The following is a 13,846-nucleotide window of genomic DNA, read 5'->3' as shown; positions in this document are numbered from 1 at the left end:
AATTCTCAATCCTCAACCGTCAGTCCTCGTCCTCAAACCTCAACCCCCAATGCTCAAACCTCAATACCCAATCCTCAATCTTCAATCCTCAAACCTCAATCCTCAATCCTCAATCCTCAATCCTCAATCCACAATCTTCAATCCTCAATCCTCAGTCCACAAACCTCAATTCTGAATCCTCAATCCTGAGTCCTCAATCTTCCGCCCTCAGTCCTCAGCAATCAGTAGTCAATCCTCAATCCTCAGTAGAATATCCTCAATTCACAGCTTTCAACACTCAATACTCGATCTGCAATCTTCAAACCACTATCCACAAACATCAATTCTCATCACTGAACCCGCAACACTCAGTCCTCAATGTTCATTCCTCAATCCTCAATTCTCTACCTTCAATCCTCATTACTGAACCTTCAATCCTTAGTCCTCAATCCTCAATCTTCAATCCTCAATCCTCAATCCTCATTCTCAATCCTCAATCCTCAGTCCTCAGTCCTCAAACCTCAAACCTCAACCCTCAGCCCTCATCCTCAATCTTCAATTCTCAATCCTCAATTCTCAGTCCTCAATACTCAAACCTCAATCGTCAATCCTCAATCCTCAATCCTCAATCTTCAATCCTCAATCCTCAATCCTCAATCCTCAATCCTCAATCCTCAATCTTCATTCCTCAATACTCAATCTACAATCCTCAATCCTCAATCCTCAATCCTCAATGCTCAATCCTCAATCCTCAATCCCCAACCCTCAATCTTCAATCCTCAATACTCAATCTGCAATCCTCAATCTTCAATCCTCAATACTCAATCCTCATTCTTCAATCCTCAATGCCCAGGCCTCAATCTTCAATCCTCAATCCTCAATCCTCAATTCTCAATCCTCAATCCTCAATCATCAATCCTCAATCCTCAGTCCTCAATCCTCAATCCTCAATCCTCAATCCTCAATGTTCAATCCGCAATACACAATCCTCAATCTTCAATCCCCAATCCTCAATCCTCAATCCTCAAACCTCAATCCTCAACCCTCAACCCTCAGTCCTCGAACCTCAAACCTGTATCCTCAATCCTGAATCCTCAATCTTCAGACCTCAGTCCTCAACAATCAGTTGTCAATTATCAATCCTCAATAGAATATTATCAATTCACAGTTTTCAATACTCAATACTCAATCTGCAATTTTCAAATCTTTATTCACAAACATCAATTCTCATCATTCAACACTCAACACTCAGTCCCCAACCCTCAATCTTCAATACTCAATCCTCAATCCTCAATCCTCGATCCTCAATCTTCAATCCTCAATACTCTATCTTCAATCCTCCATCCTCAATCGTCAATCCTCAATCCTCAATCCTGAATCCTCAATCCTCAATCCTCAATATTCAACGCACAACCCTCAACCATCGATCCTCAATTCTCAATACCCAAAAGAATATCCTGAATTCTCCTGGTTCAATACTCAATCCACAATATTCAATAATCAAATCTCAGTCCTCAAACATCAATTCTCAACACGCAATCCTCAACACTCAGTCCTCTCTCTTCAATCCTCCATCCTCAATCCTCAATCCTCAAGCGTCAATCCTCAATTCTCAATCCTCAACCGTCAGTCCTCGTCCTCAAACCTCAACCCCAATGCTCAAACCTCAATACCCAATCCTCAATCTTCAATCCTCAAACCTCAATCCTCAATCCTCAATCCTCAATCCTCAATCCACAATCTTCAATCCTCAATCCTCAGTCCACAAACCTCAATTCTGAATCCTCAATCCTGAGTCCTGAATCTTCCGCCCTCAGTCCTCAGCAATCAGTAGTCAATCCTCAATCCTCAGTAGAATATCCTCAATTCACAGCTTTCAACACTCAATACTCGATCTGCAATCTTCAAACCACTATCCACAAACATCAATTCTCATCACTGAACCCGCAACACTCAGTCCTCAATGTTCAATCCTCAATCCTCAATTCTCTACCTTCAATCCTCATTACTGAACCTTCAATCCTTAGTCCTCAATCCTCAATCTTCAATCCTCAATCCTCAATCCTCATTCTCAATCCTCAATCCTCAGTCCTCAGTCCTCAAACCTCAATCCTCAACCCTCAGCCCTCATCCTGAATACTCAATCCTCAATCCTCAATCCTCAATCTTCAATCCTCAATACTCAATCTTCAATCCTCAATCCTCAGTCCTCAATCTTCAATCCTGAATCCTCAAACCTGAATCCTCAGTCTTCAGACCTCAGTCCTCAACAATCAGTTGTCAATCCTCAATCCTCAATAGTATATCCTCAATTCACAGGTTTCAATACTCAATACTCAACCTGAAATCTTCAAATCTCTATCCACAATCATCAATTCTCATCACTCAACCCTCAACACTCAGTCCCCAATCCTCAATCCTCAATCCTCAATCCTCAATCCTCAATCCTCAATTTTCAATCCTCAATACTCAGTCATCAATCCTCAATACTAAATCCTCAATCCTCAATCCTCAGTCCTCAATCCACAATCCTCAATCCTCAAACCTCAATCCTCAATCGTCAGCCCTCGTCCTCAGTCCTCAACACTCAATCCTCAATCCTCATTCTTCAATCATCAATACTCAATCTTCAATCCTGAATCCTCAAACCTGAATCCTCAGTCTTCAGACCTCAGTCCTCAACCATCAGTTGTCAATCCTCAATCCTCAATAGTATATCCTCAATTCACAGGTTTCAATACTCAATACTCAACCTGAAATCTTCAAATCTCTATCCACAATCATCAATTCTCATCACTCAACCCTCAACACTCAGTCCCCATCCTCAATCTTCAATCCTCAACCCTCAATCCTCAATCCTCAATCCTCAATCCTCAATCCTCAACCCTCGTTCTTCAATCCTCAATACCCAATCCTCAATCTTCAATCCTCAATCCTCAATCCTCAATTCTCAATCCTCAATCCTCAGTCCTCAGTCCTCAAACCTCAATTCCCAACCCTCAGCCCTCATCCTGAATCCTCAATCCTCAATCCTCAATCCTCAATCTTCAATCCTCAATACTCAATCTTCAATCCTCAATCCTCAGTAATCAAACTTCAATCCTCAATGCTCAATGCTCAATCCTCAATCCTCAGCCCTCAGTCCTCAATCCTCAATCCTCAAACCTCAATCCTCAACCGTCAGTCCTCGTCCTCAAACCTCAACCCTCAATCCTCAATCCTCAATCTTCAATCATCAATACACAACCTTCAATCCTCAATCCCCAATCCTCAATCCTCAATCCTCAATATTCAACGCACAACCCTCAACCATCAATCCTCAACACTCAACCATCAATCCTCAATTCTCAATACTCAATAGAATATCCTGAATTCTCATGGTTCAATACTCAACCCAAAATATTCAATAATCAAATCTCAATCCTCAAACATCAATTCTCAACGCTCAATCCTCAACACTCAGTCCTCTCTCTTCAATCCTCCATCATCAATCCTCAATCCTCAAGCGTCAATCCTCAATCCTCAGTCCTCAATCCTCAACCATCAATCCTCAGACCTCAAACCTCCACCCCGAATCCTCAATCCTGAATCCTCAATCTTCAGCCATAAGTCCTCAACAATCGATTGTCAATCCTCAATCCTCAATAGAATATCCTCAATTCACAGTTTTCAACACTCAATCCCCATTCTTCAATCTTCAAACCTCAATCCACAAACATCAATTCTCATCACGCAACCCTCAACACTCAGTCCTCAATCTTCAATCCTCAATCCTCAATCCTCAATCTTCAATCCTCAATACTCAATCTTCAACCCTCAATCCTCAATTCTCAATCCTCAATGCTCAATACTCAATCGTCAATCCTCAATCCCCAATCCTCAATCTTCAATCCTCAATCCTCAATCCTCAATCCTCAATCCTCAATCTTCAATCCTCAATACTCAATCTTCAATCCTCAATCCTCAAACCTCAATCCTCAATCCTCAATCCTCAATCCTCAGTCCTCACTCCTCAATCCTCATTCTTCAATCCTCAATACCGAATCCTCAATCTCCAATCCTCAATCCTCAATCCTCAATCCTCAATCCTCAATCCTCAGTCCTCACTCCTCAATCCTCATTCTTCAATCCTCAATCCTCAATGTTCAATCCGCAATACACAATCCTCAATCTTCAATCCCCAATCCTCAATCCTCAATCCTCAAACCTCAATCCTCAACCCTCAACCCTCAGTCCTCGAACGTCAAACCTGTATCCTCAATCCTGAATCCTCAATCTTCAGACCTCAGTCCTCAACAATCAGTTGTCAATTATCAATCCTCAATAGAATATTATCAATTCACAGTTTTCAATACTCAATACTCAATCTGCAATTTTCAAATCTTTATTCACAAACATCAATTCTCATCATTCAACACTCAACACTCAGTCCCCAACCCTCAATCTTCAATACTCAATCCTCAATCCTCAATCCTCGATCCTCAATCTTCAATCCTCAATACTCAATCTTCAATCCTCCATCCTCAATCGTCAATCCTCAATCCTCAATCCTGAATCCTCAATCCTCAATCCTCAATATTCAACGCACAACCCTCAACCATCGATCCTCAATTCTCAATACCCAAAAGAATATCCTGAATTCTCCTGGTTCAATACTCAATCCACAATATTCAATAATCAAATCTCAGTCCTCAAACATCAATTCTCAACACGCAATCCTCAACACTCAGTCCTCTCTCTTCAATCCTCCATCCTCAATCCTCAATCCTCAAGCGTCAATCCTCAATTCTCAATTCTCAACCGTCAGTCCTCGTCCTCAAACCTCAACCCCCAATGCTCAAACCTCAATACCCAATCCTCAATCTTCAATCCTCAAACCTCAATCCTCAATCCTCAATCCTCAATCCTCAATCCTCAACCCTCGTTCTTCAATCCTCAATACCCAATCCTCAATCTTCAATCCTCAATCCTCAATCCTCAATTCTCAATCCTCAATCCTCAGTCCTCAGTCCTCAAACCTCAATTCCCAACCCTCAGCCCTCATCCTGAATCCTCAATCCTCAATCCTCAATCCTCAATCTTCAATCCTCAATACTCAATCTTCAATCCTCAATCCTCAGTAATCAAACTTCAATCCTCAATGCTCAATGCTCAATCCTCAATCCTCAGTCCTCAGTCCTCAATCCTCAATCCTCAAACCTCAATCCTCAACCGTCAGTCCTCGTCCTCAAACCTCAACCCTCAATCCTCAATCCTCAATCTTCAATCATCAATACACAACCTTCAATCCTCAATCCCCAATCCTCAATCCTCAATCCTCAATATTCAACGCACAACCCTCAACCATCAATCCTCAACACTCAACCATCAATCCTCAAATCTCAATCCTCAAACATCAATTCTCAACACTCAATCCTCAACACTCAGTCCTCTCTCTTCAATCCTCCATCATCAATCCTCAATCCTCAAGCGTCAATCCTCAATCCTCAATCCTCAATCCTCAACCATCAATCCTCAGACCTCAAACCTCCACCCCGAATCCTCAATCCTGAATCCTCAATCTTCAGCCATAAGTCCTCAACAATCAATTGTCAATCCTCAATCCTCAATAGAATATCCTCAATTCACAGTTTTCAACACTCAATCCCCATTCTTCAATCTTCAAACCTCAATCCACAAACATCAATTCTCATCACGCAACCCTCAACACTCAGTCCTCAATCTTCAATCCTCAATCCTCAATCCTCAATCTTCAATCCTCAATACTCAATCTTCAACCCTCAATCCTCAATTCTCAATCCTCAATGCTCAATACTCAATCGTCAATCCTCAATCCCCAATCCTCAATCTTCAATCCTCAATCCTCAATCCTCAATCCTCAATCCTCAATCTTCAATCCTCAATACTCAATCTTCAATCCTCAATCCTCAAACCTCAATCCTCAATACTCAATCCTCAATCCTCAGTCCTCACTCCTCAATCCTCATTCTTCAATTCTCAATACCGAATCCTCAATCTCCAATCCTCAATCCTCAATCCTCAATTCTCAATCCTCAATCCTCAATCCTCAGACTTCAAACACCAATACTCAACCCTCAGTCCTCGCCCTCAATCCACAACCCTCAATCCTCAATCCTCAATCTTCAATCATTAATATTCAATCTTCAATCTTCAATCCTCAGTCCTCAATCCTCAACCCTCAATCCTCAACGTTCAATCCTCAATACCCAATCCTCAGTCTTCCATGCTCAATACTCAATACTCAATCCTCAATCCTCAATACTACGTCCTCAATCCTCAATTTTCAATCCTCAACACTCAATCTTCAATCCTCAACACTCAATCCTCAATCCTCATTCTTCAATCATCAATACTCAATCTTCAATCCTCAATCCTCAATCTTCAATCCTCAATCCTCAATTCTCAGTCCTCAATACTCAATCCTCAATCGTCAATCCTCAATCCTCAATCCTCAATCTTCAATCCTCAATCCTCAATCCTCAATCCTCAATCCTCAATCCTCAATCCTCAATCCTCAATCTTCATTCCTCAATACTCAATCTACAATCCTCAATCCTAAATCCTCAATCCTCAATGCTCAATCCTCAATCCTCAATCCTCAACCCTCAATCTTCAATCCTCAATACTCAATCTGCAATCCTCAATCTTCAATCCTCAATACTCAATCCTCATTCTTCAATCCTCAATGCCCAGGTCTCAATCTTCAATCCTCAATCCTCAATCATCAATTCTCAATCCTCAATCCTCAATCATCAATCCTCAATCCTCAGTCCTCAATCCTCAATCCTCAATCCTCAATCCTCAATGTTCAATCCGCAATACACAATCCTCAATCTTCAATCCCCAATCCTCAATCCTCAATCCTCAAACCTCAATCCTCAACCCTCAACCCTCAGTCCTCGAACCTCAAACCTGTATCCTCAATCCTGAATCCTCAATCTTCAGACCTCAGTCCTCAACAATCAGTTGTCAATTATCAATCCTCAATAGAATATTATCAATTCACAGTTTTCAATACTCAATACTCAATCTGCAATTTTCAAATCTTTATTCACAAACATCAATTCTCATCATTCAACACTCAACACTCAGTCCCCAACCCTCAATCTTCAATACTCAATCCTCAATCCTCAATCCTCGATCCTCAATCTTCAATCCTCAATACTCAATCTTCAATCCTCCATCCTCAATCGTCAATCCTCAATCCTCAATCCTCAATCGCCAGGCTTCAATCCTCAATGCTCATTTTTGAATCCTAAATCCTCAATCCTCAATCCTCATTCCTCAATCCTCATTCTTCAATCCTCAACACCCAATCCTCAATCTTCAATCCTCAATCCTCAATCCTCAACTCTCAGCCCTCAATCCTCATTCCTCAGTCCACAAACCTCAATCCTCAACCCTCAGCCCTCATCCTCAATCCTCAATCCTCAATCTTCAATCCTCAATCCTCAGTCCTCAGTTCTCAACCCTCAATCCTCAGTCCTCAGTCCTCAAACCCCTACCCTCAACCCTCAGCCCTCATCCTCAATCCTCAATCCTCAATCCTCAATCCTCAATACTCAATCTTCAATCCTCAATACTCAATCTTCAATAATCAATCCTCAATTCTCAATCCTCAACACTCAATACTCAATCGTCAATCCTCAATCCTCAATCCTCAATTCTCAATCCTCAGTGCTCAATACTCAATCGTCAATCCTCAATCCCCAATCCTCAATCTTCAATCCTCAATCCTCACTCCTCAATCCTCAATCCTCAATCTTCAAACCTCAATACTCAATCTTCAATCCTCAATCCTCAAACCTCAATCCTCAATCCTCAATCCTCAATCCTCAGTCCTCACTCCTCAATCCTCATTCTTCAATCCTCAATACCGAAACCTCAATCTTCAATCCCCAATCCTCAATCCTCATTTCTTAATCCTCAATCCTCAATCCTCAGACTTCAAACACCAATACTCAACCCTCAGTCCTCGTCCTCAATCCACAACCCTCAATACTCAATCCTCAATCTTCAATCATTAATATTCAATCTTCAATATTCAATCCTCAATCCTCAATCCTCAACCCTCAATCCTCAACGTTCAATCCTCAATACCCAATCCTCAGTCTTCCATCCTCAATACTCAATACTCAATCCTCAATCCTCAATACTCCGTCCTCAATCCTCAATCTTCAATCCTCAATACTCAATCTTCAATCCTCAATCCTCAATCCGTAATCCTCAATCTTCAATCCTCAATACTGAATCTTCAATCCTTATTCCTCAATCCTCAATCCTCAATCCTCCATCCTCAATCCTCAGTCCTCAAACCTCAATCCTGAATCCTCAAACCTGAATCCTCAGTCTTCAGACCTCAGTCCTCAACAATCAGGTGTCAATCCTCAATCCTCAATAGAATATCCTCAATTCACAGGTTTCAATACTCAATACTCAACCTGAAATCTTCAAATCTCTATCCACAATCATCAATTCTCATCACTCAACCCTCAACACTCAGTCCCCAATCCTCAATCTTCAATCCTCAATCCTCAATCCTCAATCCTCAATCCTCAATTTTCAATCCTCAATACTCAGTCATCAATCCTCAATACTAAATCCTCAATCCTCAATCCTCAGTCCTCAATCCACAATCCTCAATCCTCAAACCTCAATCCTCAATCGTCAGACCTCGTCCTCAATCCTCAACACTCAATCCTCAATCCTCATTCTTCAATCATCAATACTCAATCTTCAATCCTCAATCCTCAATCTTCAATCCTCAATCCTCAATTCTCAGTCCTCAATACTCAATCCTCAATCGTCAATCCTCAATCCTCAATCCTCAATCTTCAATCCTCAATCCTCAATCCTCAATCCTCAATCCTCAATCTTCATTCCTCAATACTCAATCTACAATCCTCAATCCTCAATCCTCAATCCTCAATCCTCAATGCTCAATCCTCAATCCTCAATCCTCAACCCACAATCTTCAATCCTCAATACTCAATCTGCAATCCTCAATCTTCAATCCTCAATCTTCAATCCTCAATCCTCAATCCTCATTCTTCAATCCTCAATGCCCAGGCCTCAATCTTCAATCCTCAATCCTCAATCCTCAATCTTCAATCCTCAATCCTCAATTCTCAGTCCTCAATACTCAATCCTCAATCGTCAATCCTCAATCCTCAATCCTCAATCTTCAATCCTCAATCCTCAATCCTCAATCCTCAATCCTCAATCTTCATTCCTCAATACTCAATCTTCAATCCTCAATCCTCAGTCCACAAACCTCAATTCTGAATCCTCAATCCTGGGTCCTCAATCTTCAGCCCTCAGTCCTCAGCAATCAGTAGTCAATCCTCAATACTCAGTAGAATATCCTCAATTCACAGCTTTCAACACTCAATACTCGATCTGCAATCTTCAAACCACTATCCACATACATCAATTCTCATCACTCAACCCTCAACACACAGTCCTCAATGTTCAATCCTCAATCATCAATTCTCTATCTTCAATCCTCATTACTGAACCTTCAATCCTCAATCCTCAATCCTCAATCTTCAATCCTCAATCCTCAATCCTCAATTCTCAATCCTCAATCCTCAGTCCTCAGTCCTCAAACCTCAATCCTCAACCCTCAGCCCTCATCCTGAATCCTCAATCCTCAATCCTCAATCCTCAATCTTCAATCCTCAATACTCAATCTTCAATCCTCAATACTCAATCTTCAATCCTCCATCCTCAATCGTCAATCCTCAATCCTCAATCCTCAATCGCCAGGCTTCAATCCTCAATACTCAATCTTGAATCCTAAATCCTCAATCCTCAATCCTCATTCCTCAATCCTCATTCTTCAATCCTCAACACCCAATCCTCAATCTTCAATCCTTAATCCTCAATCCTCAACTCTCAATCCTCAATCCTCATTCCTCAGTCCACAAACCTCAATCCTCAACCCTCAGCCCTTATCCTCAATCCTCAATCCTCAATCTTCAATCCTCAATCCTCAGTCCTCAGTTCTCAACCCTCACTCCTCAGTCCTCAGTCCTCAAACCCCTACCCTCAACCCTCAGCCCTCATCCTCAATCCTCGATCCTCAATCCTCAATCCTCAATACTCAATCTTCAATCCTCAATACTCAATCTTCAATAATCAATCCTCAATTCTCAATCCTCAATACTCAATACTCAATCGTCAATCCTCAATCCCCAATCCTCAATCTTCAATCCTCAAACCTCAATCCTCAATCCTCAATCCTCAATCTTCAATCCTCAATACTCAATCTGCAATCCTCAATCCTCAGTCCGCAATCCTCAATCCTCGATACTCAATCCTCAATCTTCAATCCTCAATACTCAGTCTTCAATCCTCGACCCTCAATACTCAATCCTCAATCCTCATTCTTCATTCCTCAATACCCAATCCTCAATCTTCAATCCTCAATCCTCAATCCTCAATTCTCAATCCTCAATCCTCAATCCTCATGACCTCAAACAGCCATACTCAACCCTCAGACCTCGTCCTCAATCCACAACCATCAATACTGAATCCTCAATCTTCAATCATCAATATTCAACCTTCAGTCCTCAATCCGCAATCCTCAATCCTTAAACCTCAACCCTCAACCGTCAGTCCTCGTCCTCAAACCTCAACCCTCAACACTCAATCCTCAATCTTCAATCATCAATACTCAATCTTCAATCCTCAATCCTCAATCCTCAATCCTCAATCCTCTATCCTCAATATTGAACGCACAACCCTCAACCATCAATCCTCAATACTCAACCATCAATCCTCAGTTCTCAATACCCAAAAGAATATCCTGAATTCTCCTGGTTCAATACTCAATCCACAATATTCAATAATCAAATCTCAGTCCTCAAACATCAATTCTCAACACGCAATCCTCAACGCTCAGTCCACTCTCTTCAATCCTCCATCCTCAATCCTCAATCCTCAAGCGTCAATCCTCAATTCTCAATCCTCAACCGTCAGTCCCCGTCCTCAAACCTCAATCCTCAACCCTCAGCCCTCATCCTGAATCCTCAATCCTCAATCCTCAATACTCAATCTGCAATCCTCAATCTTCAATCCTCAATCTTCAATCCTCAATCCTCAATCCTCATTCTTCAATCCTCAATGCCCAGGCCTCAATCTTCAATCCTCAATCCTCAATCCTCAATCTTCAATCCTCAATCCTCAATTCTCAGTCCTCAATACTCAATCCTCAATCGTCAATCCTCAATCCTCAATCCTCAATCTTCAATCCTCAATCCTCAATCCTCAATCCTCAATCCTCAATCTTCATTCCTCAATACTCAATCTTCAATCCTCAATCCTCAGTCCACAAACCTCAATTCTGAATCCTCAATCCTGGGTCCTCAATCTTCAGCCCTCAGTCCTCAGCAATCAGTAGTCAATCCTCAATACTCAGTAGAATATCCTCAATTCACAGCTTTCAACACTCAATACTCGATCTGCAATCTTCAAACCACTATCCACATACATCAATTCTCATCACTCAACCCTCAACACACAGTCCTCAATGTTCAATCCTCAATCATCAATTCTCTATCTTCAATCCTCATTACTGAACCTTCAATCCTCAATCCTCAATCCTCAATCTTCAATCCTCAATCCTCAATCCTCAATTCTCAATCCTCAATCCTCAGTCCTCAGTCCTCAAACCTCAATCCTCAACCCTCAGCCCTCATCCTGAATCCTCATTCCTCAATCCTCAATCCTCAATCCTCAATCTTCAATCCTCAATACTCAATCTTCAATCCTCAATCCTCAGTCCTCAATCTTCAATCCTCAATGCTCAATGCTCTATCCTCAATCCTCAGACCTCAGTCCTCAATCCTCAATCCTCAATCCTCAGTCCTCGAACCTCAAACCTGTATCCTCAATCCTGAATCCTCAATCTTCAGACCTCAGTCCTCAACAATCAGTTGTCAATTATCAATTCTCAATAGAATATTATCAATTCACAGTTTTCAATACTCAATACTCAATCTGCAATTTTCAAATCTTTATTCACAAACATCAATTCTCATCATTCAACACTCAACACTCAGTCCCCAACCCTCAATCTTCAATACTCAATCCTCAATCCTCAATCCTCGATCCTCAATCTTCAATCCTCAATACTCAATCTTCAATCCTCCATCCTCAATCGTCAATCCTCAATCCTCAATCCTCAATCGCCAGGCTTCAATCCTCAATACTCAATCTTGAATCCTAAATCCTCAATCCTCAATCCTCATTCCTCAATCCTCATTCTTCAATCCTCAACACCCAATCCTCAATCTTCAATCCTTAATCCTCAATCCTCAACTCTCAATCCTCAATCCTCATTCCTCAGTCCACAAACCTCAATCCTCAACCCTCAGCCCTTATCCTCAATCCTCAATCCTCAATCTTCAATCCTCAATCCTCAGTCCTCAGTTCTCAACCCTCACTCCTCAGTCCTCAGTCCTCAAACCCCTACCCTCAACCCTCAGCCCTCATCCTCAATCCTCGATCCTCAATCCTCAATCCTCAATACTCAATCTTCAATCCTCAATACTCAATCTTCAATAATCAATCCTCAATTCTCAATCCTCAATACTCAATACTCAATCGTCAATCCTCAATCCCCAATCCTCAATCTTCAATCCTCAAACCTCAATCCTCAATCCTCAATCCTCAATCTTCAATCCTCAATACTCAATCTGCAATCCTCAATCCTCAGTCCGCAATCCTCAATCCTCGATACTCAATCCTCAATCTTCAATCCTCAATACTCAGTCTTCAATCCTCGACCCTCAATACTCAATCCTCAATCCTCATTCTTCATTCCTCAATACCCAATCCTCAATCTTCAATCCTCAATCCTCAATCCTCAATTCTCAATCCTCAATCCTCAATCCTCATGACCTCAAACAGCCATACTCAACCCTCAGACCTCGTCCTCAATCCACAACCATCAATACTGAATCCTCAATCTTCAATCATCAATATTCAACCTTCAGTCCTCTATCCGCAATCCTCAATCCTTAAACCTCAACCCTCAACCGTCAGTCCTCGTCCTCAAACCTCAACCCTCAACACTCAATCCTCAATCTTCAATCATCAATACTCAATCTTCAATCCTCAATCCTCAATCCTCAATCCTCAATCCTCTATCCTCAATATTCAACGCACAACCCTCAACCATCAATCCTCAATACTCAACCATCAATCCTCAGTTCTCAATACCCAAAAGAATATCCTGAATTCTCCTGGTTCAATACTCAATCCACAATATTCAATAATCAAATCTCAGTCCTCAAACATCAATTCTCAACACGCAATCCTCAACGCTCAGTCCACTCTCTTCAATCCTCCATCCTCAATCCTCAATCCTCAAGCGTCAATCCTCAATTCTCAATCCTCAACCGTCAGTCCCCGTCCTCAAACCTCAATCCTCAACCCTCAGCCCTCATCCTGAATCCTCAATCCTCAATCCTCAATCCTCAATCCTCAATCTTCAATCCTCAATACTCAATCTTCAATCCTCAATCCTCAGTCCTCAATCTTCAATCCTCAATGCTCAATGCTCTATCCTCAATCCTCAGTCCTCAGTCCTCAGTCCTCAATCCTCAATCCTCAAACCTCAATCTTCAACCGTCAGTCCTCGTCCTCAAACCACAACCCTCAATCCTCAATCCTCAAACTTCAATCATCAATACTCAACCTTCAATCCTCAATCCCCAATCCTCAATCCTCAATCCTCAATCCTCAATATTCAACGCACAACCCTCAACCATCAATCCTCAACACTCAACCGTCAATCCTCAATTCTCAATACTCAATAGAATATCCTGAATTCTCATGA

The sequence above is a fragment of the Calliopsis andreniformis genome, unplaced genomic scaffold (genome assembly GCF_051401765.1).
Source record: "Calliopsis andreniformis isolate RMS-2024a unplaced genomic scaffold, iyCalAndr_principal scaffold0039, whole genome shotgun sequence".
NCBI classification, from domain to species: domain Eukaryota; kingdom Metazoa; phylum Arthropoda; class Insecta; order Hymenoptera; family Andrenidae; genus Calliopsis; species Calliopsis andreniformis.
Note: the sequence above shows the minus strand (reverse complement) of the source record.